Raw genomic sequence first — 18,090 nt, 5'->3', positions numbered from 1 at the left:
CAGCATATCACCCATGTGACCTCCAAAACATCAGGCACAAATGAATTCTACTGTCGCCTTGTTTAGAGCTGATACTGGCACAATGAGAGGTTGGCTTCATTTTGCAGTGTGGACAACTAACGCCGCTTCGTTTCGAATATATACGTCGCAGAAAAATGTGTTTCGGGGATGTGATTACCCAATCCCGGGCAATCACTAACGCCTGTTGTAAGAATATAAACCACGCGAAAATGTTAAGCAAATTCCAAGCCCGTGCGTCGTTAAATATGTGCCCACACACGCCATATAGCAAAAACCAAGGCAAGTTAATGAAACCACGGGAAAAAAATGCTGTGCAAGTGCGGAATTAAGAAACATAATAGCTCTAACAGAAATGAAAAAAAAGTGCGGCTGCTGACATGCTAAAGACGTTCGTCGAAACTTAAGCCAGGTAGGGTTAACTAGGCCAACAACTATACGCCTCGAGCTTCGTGATCGCTGCGCCGCCTGCCGCCGCTTCTCCGCGGCATTGACGGGATTTGCGCTGCGTGGCTGATAGGGCCGCGTGCAGTGTTTAGGTTCTGTTTCGCTTCTTTTCGCCTTTCCGCGCCCTGAAAAAAAATTGTTATGGTGACGTCTGTAGGCACGTTTAAGAGTACGTTTAGGTCACTTAAAAAGCAGCTGTGTCTTCGTAGAGTGCGCGATCGCCTGCAAGAGTACCCGGAGACGCGGTGGACGCGGTGCTGCGCGCTTAGTTGGCGCTGTTCCGGGCGTCGGCGACGGTAGCAACATATCACCCCTGTCACCTCCAAAACATCAGGCACAAATGAATTCTACTGTCGCCTCGTTTAGACCTGATACTGATCCATCAGGATAGCGGCGGCCGCTTTTCTGATGGAGGCGAAAAGCAAAAACGCCCGTGTGTACGAGATTTCGGCGCACGTTAAAGATCCCCAGGTGGTCAAAATTAATCCGGAGCCCTCAACTACGGCGCGCCTCATCGCCTGCGTTGCGTCGGCGCGTTAAACCCTACAATCAATCAATTAGACCTGATACTGGCACAATGAGAGGTTGACTTCATTTTGCAGCGTCAACAACGAATGCGGCTTCGTTTCGAATATATGCGTCGCAGAACAATATGTTTCGGGGATGTGATTATCCAATCCCGGGCAATAACGTATGCCTTTTAAAGCATATAAACCATGCGAAAATGTTAAGTATATTCCAAGCCTAGCTGTGCGTCGTTAAATATGTGCCCACACACCAAGGCAAGTTAATGAAACCACGGAAAAATAAATTCTGTGCAAGTGCGAAATTAAGAAACAATTCTCTAGCGGAAATAAAAAAAAAACAGTGCAGCTCCTGACATCCTAAAGACGTTCGTCGAAACTTAAGCCAGGTATGGTTCACTCGACCAACTATACGCGAAATGCACTGCTATTTCGCGAGACATCGTTGGGGGGGGGGGTAGAGGAGGGGGACGCTGTGTACAAATGCGGAGCGGAATCAAGCAACACACACACACACACACACACACACACACACACACACACACACACACACACACACACACACACACACACACACACACACACACACACACACACACACGCACGCACGCACACGCACACACGCACGCACGCACGCACGCACACGCACGCACGCACGCACGCACACGCACACACGCACGCACACACGCACGCACACACACACAACGTGCACACACGCACGCACACACACACACACACACAACGCGCACACGCGCACGCACACGCACACGCACACGCACACGCACACACACAAACAAATCTCGCGTTTACTTTTCTTTTGTTTTTCTACTTCAACGAACAGCTGATCATACGGCGGCCGCATTTTTGGAAGCATACAGGGTAGGCTGTTCAACAAGCAATGAAAGGTGTCGTTGGAAGAGAGTGGCATGTGATAAGGCCCTCTGATTTCAGTTTCCTCTTTATTCTGCTGGCTCCCTGTGCCATATGACGATATTTCGAAGAAGCATTAGTCGCGGACGCGGATTACATTCTAAGCCCGTCTCCGCGCTGCTCGCAGAGGAGCAGATGAATGTTTGCGGGCGCTCACCTCACGATAAGAAGACTTTGTCGTGTGCTGATCCCCCAGTATAATTATGCATTGTCCATCGTACTTTTGTTTAATATTCCCGAAATTAACACAGACTGGCTTGTAAATGGTGGTGATAAATATCTGAGGCATAATATTGGCAAACGGAACTGGCGTGCTGTCACGTATGAGTGCCCCGCTGAATATGTAAGCGCACAAAACTGATTTACATCGTAGTATATACCCCTATAGCATGAACATCTGAGGAACCGGTAGTTACAGAGACACTGCTAGTAAATTCAGGCCAGTGTAACTACAATCGCCTCCATCACATGCCAGGTTCCGCGACGCTGGCCTGTGACACACACCTGGCGCTTATACAGACCGAACATACCACACTAAGATGGCGTCCCAAACATTTACACTCTCCAAAACACGCCTCATTTGCGAACAGAGTGACTGCTCCACATAAACATGGATTTCAAACGTCCGCACACGGTAAATCTCAGTCGTGGATGTGCCGCAAAAGCAGCGCCGGCACTGGGGAGCGGGACGCCGACTCCCGCGCCTGCTTTTGAAACGGGCCGCTAGGGGGATTTCAGTGGCGCCCCTACAGGCCGCGCTCGAGGCGTATACGCCATATGCACCGCTTTTTCGCGAGACAACGGTGGGGGGGGGGGGAGGGGAGAGGAGAGGAGGGGGACGCTGTGTACAAATGCGGAGCGGAATCAAGCAATGAATGGTTTAGTAATCCCACACACAGAAGTCGCGTTCACTTTCCTTTTGTTTTTCTACTTCAACGAAGAGCTGATCGTACGGCGGACGCATTTTCGGAAGTATACAGGGTAGGCTGTTCAACAATTAAGCGATGAAAGGTGTCGTTGGCAGAGTGTGGTATGTAATCAGGCCCTCTGATTTCAGTTTCTGCTTTATTAAAGACGATGGTCTTTCTTGGGCTACTTAAACCCAGAAATTTTGGTCTGTCTGCATGTCTGTCTGTCCGTCTGTCTGTCTGTGACTCGATTCAGCCACCCGGCCAAAGTAAAACCATGCCTGCGCAATAGTCTTATATAGTGACAACTAACTGTGCCCGTCTAAGTCCAGTGTAATGTTCATACTTGTCAATATTGTTGAAGAACAACAAAACATTACGCATATACAAGACAACAAATGAATACAGAGGTGATATTTGCAGCGTTCCTTTATAAAAAATCGTACATGTTTGATTTTGGCGAGATTTAATACTTAATCAACTGAAGAAAAAAATATCACACCGCCGTCGCCTGCTGTCGCCAGCGCCATATAGCTTCTGGCGGCATTTGAAGAAATCAAGTGGCAAGAGTTACGAAAGGTTTCACTAGGTAGGTTCCACATTCTGCTTGCAACGCACGTGGAGTAGTGTAACGCGGATCTATAAACGCTGAAGTAGCGCGCCTCGATTAACGCGCGTCTTCGCCGTACGGCAGCGTTCGCATCGAGACACCCGGTTTGGAGCAGTGGAACGCGGGAAATTTAAAATGATTTAAGCAAACATTTGGCGTCTGTACCTTGGGAGGAGCGCGACGCAAGAGGAACAACATGAGAGGTGAGCGGGAAAGCGAAGGGAGGCATTTACTTCGCAAAAGCCGATAAAGACTATCGTCTTTTGACGGCATTTGCAACGAAAGGAGCAGATACGCGGCCAATTTTCTTCAGGCTCCCTGTGCCATATGACGATATTTCGAAAGAGTATTTAGTCGCGGACGCAGGTTATATTCTAAGCCCGTCTCCAAACTGCTCGCAGAGGATATATGTAGCAGACGAAGGTCTGCGGGCGCTCACCTCACGACAAGACGACTCTGTCGTGTGCTGATCCCCGAGTATAATTATGCATTGTCCATCGTACTTTTGTTGAATATTCCCGAAATTAACACAGACTGTCTTGTAAACGGTGGTGATCAATATCTGAGGTATAATATTGGCAAACGTAACTGGCGTGCTGTCAGGTATGAGTGGTCTGCTGATGATGTAAGCGCAAAAAACCGATCTAAATTGTACAGTATAGCCGTAGCATGAACATCTGAGGAACCGGTGGTTACGGAGACATGGCTAGTAAATTCAGGTCAGTGTAACTACAATCGGCCCCATCATACGCCGGTTCCGCGACGCTGGCCTAGCTGTGGCACGCACCTGGCCAGCGTCGCGGAACCGAATGACCGAATATACGACACTAAGATCGCATCAGAAACCTTTACACTCCCGTAAACACACCCCCATTTGCGAACAGAGTGACTGCTCCACATAAACATGGGTTTCAAACGCCTGCAAACGGTAAATCTCAGTCGTGAACGTGCCGCAAAAGCAGCGGCGGCACTGGAGAGCGGGGCGCGGACTCCCGCGGCTGCTTTCAGAACGGGCCGCTAGGGGGATTTCAGTGGCGCCCCTACAGACCGCGCTCGAGGCGTATAGCCCCTACCGCTGGAGGTCCCAGCAATACCCAGCATTCTCGCTCAAAATTACACCCTCTCGGGAACCTAGAAAAACCACTTTACGAAATTGATATTTGTCATAAAGCTAGACGTCAACGTGAAGATTAAAACACTAAAAGTGTATTTCAGGTTTCTGAATATTTGTTTGTGTAATTCGCTGTCAAATCTAACTCCCCATGCACTTCTATGGGATAGTTCCCATGGCTCAGGAACCCAGTCGCGCAACGTGCTCGACTTGAAACTGTGCACAAAGCAAGTATTCACCCCAAATATTAGCTGTGCAAAAGAAGTTTTCATTTCGCTAAAAAATTGCAGAGTAATCACCGTTGAAAGGACTGCCATGAGCGGGGAAGCTGCCCATGGTAGTCTCAGCACGAACGTAGCATTTTGGGGCCGTCGAAACGAAGGTCGATGGAGCGTGGACGTTGGCCGCAGGTGCTCGACCACCGCCGCTGGGGCCACGAAGACACGGGTTCGTGGTGCGCCTAGGATGCCGCAGCCGATGCGAAGTCGGCCCGCTCCCGCCTAGGCTTTGTAGGCATAGTCGTTGGCCTGGCCACGTCCCCCTGGCTCGTTCCTTGAAGCTCAAGTGCCGCTGCCGCCTCCTGGTTTCTTGCCTTCCGCCTCTCTTTGTGCGACGGGCTTTTAACCCCTCTGGGCTCTCCCCTGGCGCACTCTCATTGGCTTCTTGCATTTCCATGTCTGTATATGGCAATCACGCCACGGGTTTCCTACGTTGCGTTCTCTAATTGGCTGACCCGCGCTGCCATATTTGACCATGATGCCGCGTGGTTTAGGCGCTGTTGTTCTCTCATCACTGCGCTCTTTGCACGCACTTCAAATGGCCGTTTCGTTGTTATTTTAGATGCAAAGCATCTCTTGCTCGGGGCTATGTCCGTTGTTATTCCGGCGTCCGTCCGCACCTCTCCTCCTCTCCACGCCAGCTGTGATAACGTCACTCTCTCCTCTCCCCAAGAGCTGTGCGCGCTGTTCCTCCTCTCCCCTCCTCCTCGCCACTTCAGATAACCCAGGCCCGCGCCGCTGCTCCCTTCAGTTGCTGCTTCGGTCTGCGCCATCCGATGAGCTGACAATGGACGCCAACGATTCTGGAAGTGACCCGTCGCGGTGGCTCAGTCGCTAAGGCGTTGCGCTGCTCAGCACGAGGTCGCGGGTTCGATTCCCGGACGCGGCGGCCGCTTTTCTGATGGAGGCGAAAAGCAAAAAAATTACACCATCTTCCCACGTAGGAACCCTGAGGAGATGCAAAGCATCTCGAGTTTGCACGTCTTTGCATCTCCTCAGGGTTCCCACGTGGGACGATGGTGTAATTTTTGTTCCCTTCTCGAGGGGTTTTGAGGCACCCCCTCTCCCGCGGTGCCCTTGATACATGACACACTAAAAAAGCCCGCAAAATGGTGTTCCACATACGAATATATAATAGCAAAAATGTGCAAACCGTGTAACAGTCTGCATTTCCGCAAAAATGCCTAACTGGTGGAAGTAACACCTTTATTCGTCATAATAGCGTAAGTGAAGACAATTGCTCCAACAGAATTTTCAAAATATGAAAAATAAGGAAAATATATAAATGGCGAAGTAAAGGCAACTCTTCGGTACAATGGCGTTAATTCGTATCATTGGCGAAAAGAAACAAAAGCAAACGTAAAAATATCAGCTACCGCTTTGTCAAAACGACAGCGATGGGGGAACGCGAAGATTTTTCTTGCAGGAACGGTTTACTGCACTGCGATTCTGCTCTCTATTGTGATTGTGCTCTCTATGCTTTTCATGGCTGTCTAATTTTTCACGTCCGTGCACTCCTCTCTAAATCCTAACTGCTTGAACCGTGCCGGAATGGCGCAGTCAGACAGACGTCAGCTTCACAGCGCGAAGGACCCAGGTTTTATTGCGACCACGATGACCGTTTTTTCTTCACTTCACCCAGGATCATCATCATCGTCAGAGAAAGATGGATTTCCTGCGGCGCGTTTCGGGGCGTATTAGATACGACATCAGTTAGATGCTGAATACTTCGCTTTAAAACAATAAAATGAGGCAACGTCTTTGACTGCTCGCAGCCAAGTCTGGGGGTAAAGAAATCACACTCTCGTCAAACGGCATAGGAATACTACGCATTAGTAGAAAACTCCAAATTTCAGCAGTTTTTTTTTTTTGTTAGCGGGAAAGTGACATCATCCAGCTCTAGCGCGGAAGTCAGGGATGGAACGGAGGCTGCTTGCCGGGCTGGTACGTTTGCCTAGCAGTGAGCAGTATTCATACAACCTTAATGTCTTCAGCAGTTTGCGCCGAAAGTTGGGGAACACTCTAGAACAGCATTGGTGAACATTCTAGAACAGCATCTAGAACACCGAAATAGGCGGGCTCATTGAAAGGCATCGGTGCGAAATACGATGCGTGAAGCAAATAAGGTTACAGTCAGAAGAGCCTCTCTAGTCGTTACAGTTCCCCAAAGAGTGATGATGGAGGTTTTGGGAGATTAAATCGGAAAGTCTTCTTGAGAGCTGGCTGGCTGGTAGAATGAATGGCAGTGGCACTGTCATGAACATGAGTACCTTGCTCTTAAAAGGCTCTTAAAATTGCTCTTAAAAATGTTTAAGTGCGACAATCAATTAACAATAGAGATAGTAGAATCCGTCGAAATGGCACGTCTTGGCGACGCATGCGTCAGTATGCCGTCCGTCTGTCTTTCAGAGAAAGAACTGGGTTATCTGTTCTCCGCGGCGCTGCTTCCCGCGAGCTTAATCACGCCTTTTTGTTTGCTGTTTTTGTATAGATACGGTGGTTATCTTCGTTTGGCGCAGTCCCAGTCTGGTTGCCATGTTTTTCGCGCCATCAGGATAATGTGTGAGTGCTTACATATTTCTGTTTTCCGAAATAAATCATCAGATGGAAGTCAGCTCTTGTCCGTGTAGCCACTCTGTCGTCCTTCGTCTAATTGTGTGCGCTGTAAGCACTAAGATTTCGAAGATTTTATTTCCTCGGAAGTAGGAGGAGGCCGGCTGGGAATAAAGGCTACAAAGCCTAACAGAGGCCCCAGCCCCCTTTGGTCGAGTACAATGAAGAAGCAAAATCAAACAAGCTGGAAATTCTAATCTTTGAGTTATAAAAATACAACCAGCATGCAGAGGCAAGACATTAAAGAACAATATGGGAATGGTACAGGAAAGTACAATAGAGTACAAAAGAGTAAAGTAAAACAAAGTACAAGTGGAAAATCAGGGTAGAACTATAATTGAGTTTTAAAGATAGACACAACTACAAAACCTGCGAATTAGGCAAGTCTAAATAACACCCACAGTTATAGCCATTGAAGCAGATATTCTTATCTAAGAGGTATTCTTTCGCCTGTGTATTAAATATTTTTCTACTGCATTTGAAATCAATGTAGTCTCCAACTTTGTTGAGTAGGTCGGGGCGTTGAAACAGAATAGACTCTCTGTCGTAGTTTGTTCGCTATTTCTGTGTATGTATTTTGGCACACCTAAAAGAGTATATACTGCTATTGTCGTTATGCTTGCCATGGAGATTTGCTTTGTGTGTAACTTCTAAAAGCTTCATATAATAAATTTGATCAGCCTTAAGCTTAAATGGACACTGAAGTGAATTTTTGAAGCTCCCGTTTTTGCTTGCACTGCGTAGACTGGCTCCAATTAGCACACTTTTCATCGTTTATCCGGTTGACTAATCGATAATTATTTTACAAAGCGCGAAAAAAGAAAAACTGCCATGCGCGGTTTGCGGCGGCCGCACCAACTAAGCTGTGACGTTGGGAGGAGGGGGCACCGTGATTGGACGATGCCCATGGTTAGCAATCAAACAAGTTTCGGTTTCGGTTTCGGTTCTGTAAAACAACATGTTTGACATCTGATGGCATCGTTGGATGGGCATTCTCAATATCACAGTAATCGTAGTACCGCGCTTCTGCCATGTTGTCGACTGTAAAATGCATAAGATAAGCCTCCCAGGACGGCCTGGAATCGTAGCATTCATTGGCTGAGCCCTACGCAGTGCATGAACGCCCTCCGCGTCCCCGCAGACGCTCAAATGCATGGGCTTTTCCCCCATATTTGGAGCTTGCCTCACTCATGCCTGTATCGTAAAAAGCGTGTTCGGACCAGTCCAAGGGTCTGTTGATTCTGGCCTGGGCCCACTGCCTGCATGCAATCGGTGCATATGGCAACAGCACGCTAACGAGAACTCGCTAGCGCGCCAGTGCCAGCATGCGCGAGTTCTGTGGACTAGTTCGTGGAGCAATGAACGTTGCGGCCCCAAAACAGGTGAACCCAGTTTAGAAAATATCGGCGAAAAACGAAAAAGTGAACTTAAAAAAAAAGCATGTACCCGCGGGGATTCGAACTTGTGACAGGCAAAACAATTCGGGTGACACACCTAGCGCTCCAGACAACTAGACTACGGGGGGGGGGGGGGCGATGCCGTTGCTGGAAATATAAGCTATATAATGTATAACCAGTTTACACTTTTATTTAGTTTTAGTATTTCAAGCAGCTTAGGTGACTATTTGTTGTATTGCGCTCGTGCAGTAAGCGTCCCCCGAGTTTCCACAATAGCTCACGCCTAGCAATTGCATTTCGTAGACGGAAAAGCGTTCGCAGATGCGTAGTCGTGCTGCTGACCGCTGTGCTTGTTCGCCCAGCGCAAAAACGTGCTTCCCGCACCCTAGTTTTACGCTGTACGATAAAAATATCAGTTGATTTTATTTCCTTAGTACCTATATTGACTTCACTGACTCTTCTCCCCCTTCGAGAGGCCTTATATTTTCCTACTGGCGTACCAGTCAGCGAAGCGTCGTATGTGCGCTTGTGCAGCGCTTGTGTGAAGCGACCTTGACTTGGAGCTAGATACAGTGTACAAACTAACGAAGTAAAGAAAGGCACTTTCGTCCATTCCCAACCGTGTTGTGGCTTAGTTTCAACTGATCCAGCGAATTGCGACGACCCGTCGGCGGCCGGCGGACTAAACGCTGGGCCGACTGACTCGGTCGCGGAAGGTCGGCGAGCCGTGCAGTAGCGCAGCCAATTGCCAGCTCCTCTCCTGCTGACGTCACACGAAAACGCCACAGAAAATGGGCGAGCGTAAAGAGAGGAGGACAGCATTTTCGAATTGATTTTTCTACTAAGTAAATTCGAGTAAACGCGCTCAGAGTGTTCGAAACAGAGCCTAGGGACTCCGGACTACAATTTGCTCTCCTAATCCCGCATTGTTTACAAATCACTTCAGTGTCCCTTTAAGCATACTCTACTGAACAAATTTCATTAAGGACCAACTCGCCCAAACTCTCACCACAACTAGCTTGGCAGGTCCCGCCCAAATGTGGCCATAGGAGGTGTTAGCCCTGTCGAATGTTGCGAGGTGAAAACCTGCATAAATACTTTCACAATGTCCCGCCTGGACCAAGGACATGGCCTGTTCTCGTGTTGCTGCAGGTATGAGAACTCTCGAGCTCCAGCTGATGCATCCTCGATGGATAGCAAGTTCGGTAGCTCTTCAGCGTTATGGAGTGAAACTGCCTTTCTGCAGTCGCTGCAAGGGGCCATTCTGTACGGCTGAAGAGACCTCCGCAAGGACGGGGTCCTCTTGCGTGGTTGTGGCTACAACCCCAGCTGTCAACGGTTGTCGCGCTAACTTCTTTCGACGACATTCAGAGGGAAGCGAGTGGACGCACAAACAATTTTAGCATTTTTTGGCCTTGTAACTGCATATCATTATATACAACCCGTGCAGATGGAACGACTCTACCTCAGAGACTAGATGAGTACGACGAATAATTTCCAGCACAACGTCTCCCCAGGGAGTTTTTCTGTGCATATCTTCCTTCCCGCACTAATGAGGCGTCCTAATTTTATATACATCCCCGATCAAGTTTTCCTTTTACATTTTCTAATGCACGACATCGTAGAACGACACCAGTTGCAGCACTATAAAAATCCCTGGCCATCTCCACTAACGTGAATCCTGAGTAGGGGTGAAGCATGCAGTGTATCAAATCGTAAATCCCTCTCTTGGCAGACGGCGCGCGCTGATTGGATACCGGAGGAGTGGCGGTGAGAGGAGCAACCGCGCGCGTGGTGAGGCGGTTGCTCGAATTTAAGCAATTTGAATACCCCATCTGCCCGAGTTTTGGGTAGTGGCACGGATGAACGCGAGCGCAGTGCAGTGCCCGCGCCCAATCTTGGGGCTCGTCCTTGGTGATCAGCGAGGTCCCAGCACCAGGAAAGTATGGCTTTTTTTGCTTCAACCGACCACCGACCAGATCAGGCCTAGCGTCAAGAGCGTGTGGGTATTTCAGCGTAACACAAATTATAACCCCCGTACGAACAGCTTCTGTGGTGCTTGACGATTGCTGAAACGGACAGAGAGCGTTCAATAAATCTTTAAATCATGTTATTTTCAATTTGAACCGGTTTTATCCATTATACACTTTTCTTTTAGTACGCGCTACGTTCTAGCGCGAGGCGTTCGAAAACGGGCGTCCCGGAGTGTTAGTACCGTGATTACATGAGATGTTGACAACGACAGGAGACGCCGAAAGCCTGAGCCCCTACCAGGGTTCCCGCGAGGGGAGGTGGGCGTAATTTTTCATAGACAGTTGAAAGATATTTGCATGCAGTCTTCAGGGGCTCTTAGGGCGCAGCATAAAAAAGTACGGGTGATACTTAGAACTTTCTAAGCATGTGAATGGGAAAGCGCAGTTGGACATTGTATTGGTCTGTTGTCGAAAGTTCCGTTGAAATTTGTGGTGGCCTCGGCAGCACTTTATTGGCCTCTGGAGAGCGCCTTCCGAAGCTCAAGCCGCTTACTATTCATCGGCAGGAGCCCCCATTTGCTCCCGTCGGTACTTCACCTCAGCGGGAGATAGTCCGAGTTCAACGTCATGGAGCGCGAGCCCTCGCATAGGTTGCGAAATAACTCTTTGCTTTCTTTCTTTCTCGCTCCATATCTCTCTGTCTGTCTGTCCATCTGTCCATTCATCGATCCATCCATCCATCCATCCATCCATCCATCCATCCATCCATCCATCCATCCATCCATCCATCCATCCATCCATCCATCCATCTGTCCATCTGTCCATCTGTCCATCCATCCCTTCCTCCATCCATCCGGTCGTCTATCCATCCATCCATCCATCCATCCATCCATCCATCCATCCATCCATCCATCCATCTGTCGGTGCGTCCGTCCGTCAATCCATCCGTCCATCGGTCCGTCCGTCCATCCATCCATCCATCCCTCTGTCCCTCCGTCCCTCCGTCCGTCTGTTAATCCATTCGTCCATCCATCCATCCATCCATCCATCCATCCATCCATCCATCCATCCCTCCATCCATCCATCCATCCATCCATCCATCCATCCATCCATCCATCCATCCATCCATCCATCCATCCATCCATCCATCCATAAATTCATTCATTCATCCGTCCGCCCGCCCGTCCGTCTGTTCGCCCGTCCGTCCGTTCGTCCATCCACCCATCCATCCATTCATTTATCCATCTATTCATCCATCCATCCAACCATCCGTCTGTGCGTCCGTCCGTCCATCCATCCATCCATCCATCCATCCATCCATCCATCCATCCATCCATCCATCCATCCATCCATCCATCATCCATCCATCCATCCATCAATTCATTCATTCATTCATCCGCCCACCCGTCCGTCCGTTCGTCCGTCCGTCCGTCCGTCCGTCGGTCCATCCATCCATCCATCCATCCATCCATCCATCCATCCATCCATCCATCCATCCATCCATCCATCCGTCTGTGCGTCCATCCATCCATCCATCCATCCATCCATCCATCCATCCATCCATCCATCCATCCATCCATCCATCCATCCATCCATCCTTTGCCATCCATCCATCCATCCATCCATCCATCCATCCATCCATCCATCCATCCATCCATCCATCCATCCATCCATCCTTTGCCATCCATCCATCCATCCATCCATCCATCCTCGGCATTCTTTGCCGAGTCCCCCCCCCCCAGCAGGACCGTGTAACGGCCGGCATTCACACAAAAATCAATATTTGGTAACAGTATCCCTTAGATTCGTTATGGTAAACGTGAGTAGGCATAACTGGTTCAAAAAAAAAATGTGAAAAACCGAGAAATACTATAAATCGCAAAAACAGAATTTTTACAGAAGTCAACCAACGAAATCAGAAATATGCATCTGATTCAGCTCCTCCCAAAGAACAATGAAGAATAGAATATAACAGGAAAAGAACGTTGGGAATACGCATAAAAATTGCAATAATGAACAAATCGTGCAATGTCCTGCCTTTCCACATAAACGCATAATTGTCAAAAGTAACAAATAAATTTCCTACAATTGCGTGAATACAGATATTTGGGTGAATGGAATTTTGAACATTCAAAGAATGAAAAAATAAAAAATAAAATCTACAAAAGCGAGCAAACAAAATAGAAATCCGCGTGTTAGAAATCTTCTACAAAAACACACACTAAACTGAACAATCCTTCAAAGAAAGGAGAAAAACCCGAGTAAAAATGACGAAACCAACCAACCCTGCAGGACTCCTTGGATCTGTGGAAAAATTGATAATGTAAAGGCACTTAATCGCTACAGTGGAGTGCATTTTCACTATTGGCGAAAGTGAAGAAAATGATGCTCAGAAACAATGACATCAACGCATTTCGCTACTCATAGCCAAAACTTGTCCCGCAAACTGCTACGGAATAATATATAATACTCTGAATGTCTGCCGGTTTCTTTTCCGCAATGCTTTTTCCGCAACATTTTCTCTTATGTCAGGGATCTGAAACTCACATCAGTGAGCCGGCCATAGTCACGACATTTAGTCGACGAAGGCTGAAAAGAAGGGGCTGGGGGTTAACAAAATGTTGGCTCACGCTGCCACTTAAAAAACAAGTTCTTTCCAACATTTTCTAAGTATGTCCAGCCATTTGTGAATGGAAGTGGGCGTCAGGATTCGAGAAACTTATTGACACCGATGTCCAGGATGACTAAAAGCTGGACACCGATTCTGAAATATGATATACCTTTTCCACGGCGATGCTCCAACACATGCTGACCGCGTTGGGGGCGCTCGAAAAAAAGAAATGAAAATAATCGAACAAAAACGCTCTTGAGTGTGCCCGGCCGCCGAATAAAGGTCTGCAGGCCGCATGCAGCCCGTGGGCCGCTTGTTTGAAACATCAATGTTAAGTCAATTATACATTCTTTGACGAAAATAAGGATAGTTCGGAATCTTTTAACAGCGGAGATGTTGTAGCTAGCCGTAATGTGTGGCACATGACCGTAGCCGGTTAAAAGTACCAAAGAAATACCGAGCACTCGTGAGCGCATGCCTCGCCGCGACCGCCCAGCGTCCCCGGCACGCACAGTGGCTTTAGAAAAAAAAACTGGGGAGAACCTTGTGGACTGAAAAAATGTCAAGCGTGCCCGTGAACGCGTGCCTCGCGCGGCCGCTGATCGCCCCGGCTCGCGCAGTGACTTCAGCAAAAAAAAAAAAAGAAAGAAATGACCTTGAAAAAACTTTGAGGAGCGCGTTTCTTTGCCTAGCAACCAGCAATGGCACGGCTGGCGCAACACCTGCTTTACGCAACCTCGACGCGACTCCAAGAACACCGCGCATGCGTTGTTCACGTACGCGCCGCGCTGCGCAGCAGCGGGACCCGGACATTTCGGTGCAGGACGTTTCAGTGGGGACATTTCCGTGCATGGCCCTTTCGGTGCAGGGACTCTTCGGTGCGAGGACATTTCGGAGCAGGACGTATCGGTGCGGAAATTTGGTGCGCGGGATGTCCGAGGCATTCTTTTAGCATCCTAGCTTTAATATGGTAATTTCGTCCATTTATATGGTTTTACGATCGAGAGTTGTGTTTGAGCCGCCGTGAGCGGAAACGAACGTCTAACCAAAGCGGAGCATCAGCGCGTAAAAAGGGGTTTAGGTAGTAGCTGTTAAAAATTAACGTTATCAATATACTTCCGTTGCACCTTTTTTTATGGTAACAATAATGTGAACAACCGTAATACGTTGAGTGTTACCAAAGCGCTTTGATTTCGCTTCACCCAACGCTGCAAGACGCAGCTGCTTTTAGTTCATTCCTATCGCCCCTGCCTCTGCCGCCCCCCCCCCTCTCCCCCGTCCGACGTCCCCGCCAAATGCCGCGAAAAAAAAAGAGAAAGGAAACGGGCTAGCTTAGGCGCGCGTGCATTTCATTTGCATTATTTTGTCGACCTATCTCGTCTCTGTCGCATTCAGTGCCTGTTATAATTAAAATCTAACCAACCGCCACACTTCTAGTGGCATCGCTATAGGTGTGGGGGTGAGAAGGGCTGAGCACCGCCGGCTACCCTCGGTAGAGAGAGGGGGGTGTCACTTGTGCTTCTCCATTTTGTAAACTGGACTTCGAAAACTTCAGGATGACTTTCGCAGCTCTCGTCCTATATAATTTTTTAATCTTTTTATGATAGAAGAAAGCGTGGAATGTCTGGGGTGTCCATGATATGCGCGGCTTGAAGAGTTAATGGCCGATGGGGCGACCGAATGCGAAGAAAGAGGGGGCACCGTCGGCGTGATCGCGACGCACGGTAGGGTCTAGCCAGCGAGCTTGTTCCCATGCGATACTCGTCATTGTATCCTTAGCGGCCTTTAGGGCGGCGTTTTGTTGCGGGTTAGAGAGGCTGTGTGAGCTCATGGTGAATGCTTCTTCTTGCATCAATGCGGTGACACTTTGGAGGCCTGTAAAGTTTTCAGGTGAAATCGAAGACAATATGACTGAAAAAGAAATCTGGGCGAGATGGAAACCTAAAGACGGGGCTGGAGAGGGGGGTGGCTGGAGGCTGCGACAAAGAATTAAAATGAGGTGAAAGTGCACTTGCAAACATAAAACGAAGGTTTGTTTGTCAGAATACAGAAATGACTGGTATTTGTACGGACAACCCGTAGGAGCTTTGTCAGCATTGATAAGATATAGAAGCTGCAGGTGTTTTCAAAAAGGCCAGTTCTTCCGCTACGACAATATCCTATAGACTTGTCTGAAAAAAAAAACCAGTGACATCAGCGTTTGCAAATTCATCTTTACGTGAGAGCGTGGCCTACATAAAACTTTTCATTACATTTTCTGCATTTTTGGGGCAAGCGAAAGTTTGTAAAGCGTACTTCTTTGGATAGTGAGAGTGCGTCTTTGATTTAGAGAAAACTACATACAAAAGCGTTACACCACTGTAAACACCGACTAATTGTCTTAGCTGACCTGCCTGCCGCAAAAAAGAGCAAATAAAGTTAACGCTTTGTCGTAAATTAAAAAAAGCGTGTGCAACAGAATTCGATCACTTGGCTGCATAACAGGTGTCCTCTGAACGACGTAGTAAACAAAAAAAGTGGCAGGGACATCTACATTTGTATTATAAGATGTAAGACGCGATAGCGATTCTTCGACTCCCACGGAGCGTTTCCGTACGCAGCTGGTGCATTTTTGATCTATGCTTCACTAGCACGAGAGGTTATCGAAAACAGAAATACTAGCAACCAGGATTGTTAATCGCCGTGTCCCAGGAGAGACGAAGGCTGTCTGCGCTTCTGTGGCTTAAAATGTGCGCGTGAAAGGTTGCAAATGCGAGGTGTATGTCAGTTTGACCGCAGAGGAGTCAGTAGTGTCAGTGTATCAAAATGTTTATTCAGTGATGTCTCGGCCGGGCTAAACAATGTTGGTTTTTTCAAAGAGAAAGAGAGAGAGAGAAGATTTGTGTTCAGGAAGAAGTAGTTGTGGTTGACGGAAATAGGGTAAAGAGATGGCAGGACGCTCAAAGGTGAACCTGAGTCTACGTCACCAGATGCACCTGATGCAGCAGAGGGCAGAACCCTTGCCCTCTCAATCAGCTCGCGCTGATCTTGAGGTAACGAGCTGGTCAAATCTGCCTCCCATGTCTCGAAGAAGTGGAATATGCTATGTTTCAGTTGTTCTCCCTCATCATACCCTTGGACGTGGCTATGTTGGGAAGCAAAAATATGGATGTTTCCCCTATTTTAGCACAGTTCTAAATTAACGTCTGATGTTCCCACCGAACACCTTACTGGATTTTAAGATAACTGTGTTGGTTTTTCGTCCATGGAGTTTGTGATTCTTCGGCATTGAGACTTCGTTGTAGAAAGGTAAAGATTCTGTTCCCAGGTATAGGATGACGATTCGTTTTTAACGTTTTTCAAAGAGGGTAGTGGGGTAGTCGTGGTCCCAAAAAGCAGGGTATGTGAGTTCGTGTGCCTGTGGCATAGTGCGTCATTCGCTTTCAGACGATTGGATCCGGCTGTCCAGGTGACGTTGTTAACTTTCTACATCATGAATGGTAATTTCTTACCGAAACGCATGGCATTCTGCCTCCAGGAAAATGTGTAATGTGTTTTGTGAGTGTAATTATGTTATGGTTTTATTTGATACTTCCACTATTCGCATTGCCAAGAAGAGGGCTCCAACTTCCACTTCTTTGTTCATGTACATTGGAGGATCATGCAATCACAAAGATCGCCAGAGTAGTCATCTACGACCATTGGAACATCATGCTTTCTTACATCCCGGAGCCGGTGTTTACTGCGGTCTCATGACATTGAGAAACTTTCCCCGAATGACCTTGAGCTTCCCATACCGCCTCTTCGTGTGTAGGATTGTTTAAGTGCTTTTGGTAGACGAGGGTTTTTATGCGGGGTCACTGGATCGGTGCCATGTCTATAAATTGCGTGTAGCGGTTTCCTTTCAAAGCGGTGGGGGTGTTCTTTTCTGTTTGAGGGGCCTCTTTGGGGTTGCTGTTACTTTTCAAAGGGGGTCTGATGGCCCCTCCAGATTTTGTTTTTACATCGTTTTCTTGCTCGTAGGAGAGTTCATTGTTTCTCCGATTTCTTGAAATGCGTTAGGAAGACACACGTTGAGGACATAATCATCGGCATTATCACAAACATCCTATTTAGGACGACTGCAGCGTGAAGGCCTCTTCTATTGACCTTCACGCGCTGTTGTCCAGCGCTTCCCGAGTCAATTCTTCGCTCCGAATACTGTTATTTTATCTCTCCATCGAGTTAATCTCCATCCCCTTCGTCTAGACTCGTCTATGCGTGTTCATTCTATTACCCTGGTGGCCCCCCTTTGTTAGTTCGTCTCGTGGTCAAAATCGCGAGGTTGAGAACTGCTTCATATGCTGTACTAATGATGGTGTATCTTGCACTTTCTTTGGTTCGGGTAAATTTTTTGTACGGCAGGCTCTGCAATATCTTGGTCATGATCAGTGGTCGTATGTGTCTTATCGTTTCTTTTCTCTTTTCCTTGCTCTTTCTTGGTTGGACGTTTTGCTTGCGGGCAATAATTGGTTAAAGATTTTCTGTTTTTGGAGATTGTGAGTTGGGAACTACCCGCTTGACTAGAACACCGCACAGAATTCTTATGTGGCTGTTCTCTGGGAGGATATTCGTGCCTATTTTTAGTGGGATTTTTAACTTAGCCGCGTGGCGCCATCTGTCGTTTACCAAAGCGAGCTTTCGGTGGAGAC

This window comes from Haemaphysalis longicornis, unplaced genomic scaffold, assembly GCF_048455015.1.
Source record: "Haemaphysalis longicornis isolate Haplotype H1 unplaced genomic scaffold, Haemaphysalis longicornis Haplotype H1 scaffold_7, whole genome shotgun sequence".
Taxonomy (NCBI): domain Eukaryota; kingdom Metazoa; phylum Arthropoda; class Arachnida; order Ixodida; family Ixodidae; genus Haemaphysalis; species Haemaphysalis longicornis.
Note: the sequence above shows the minus strand (reverse complement) of the source record.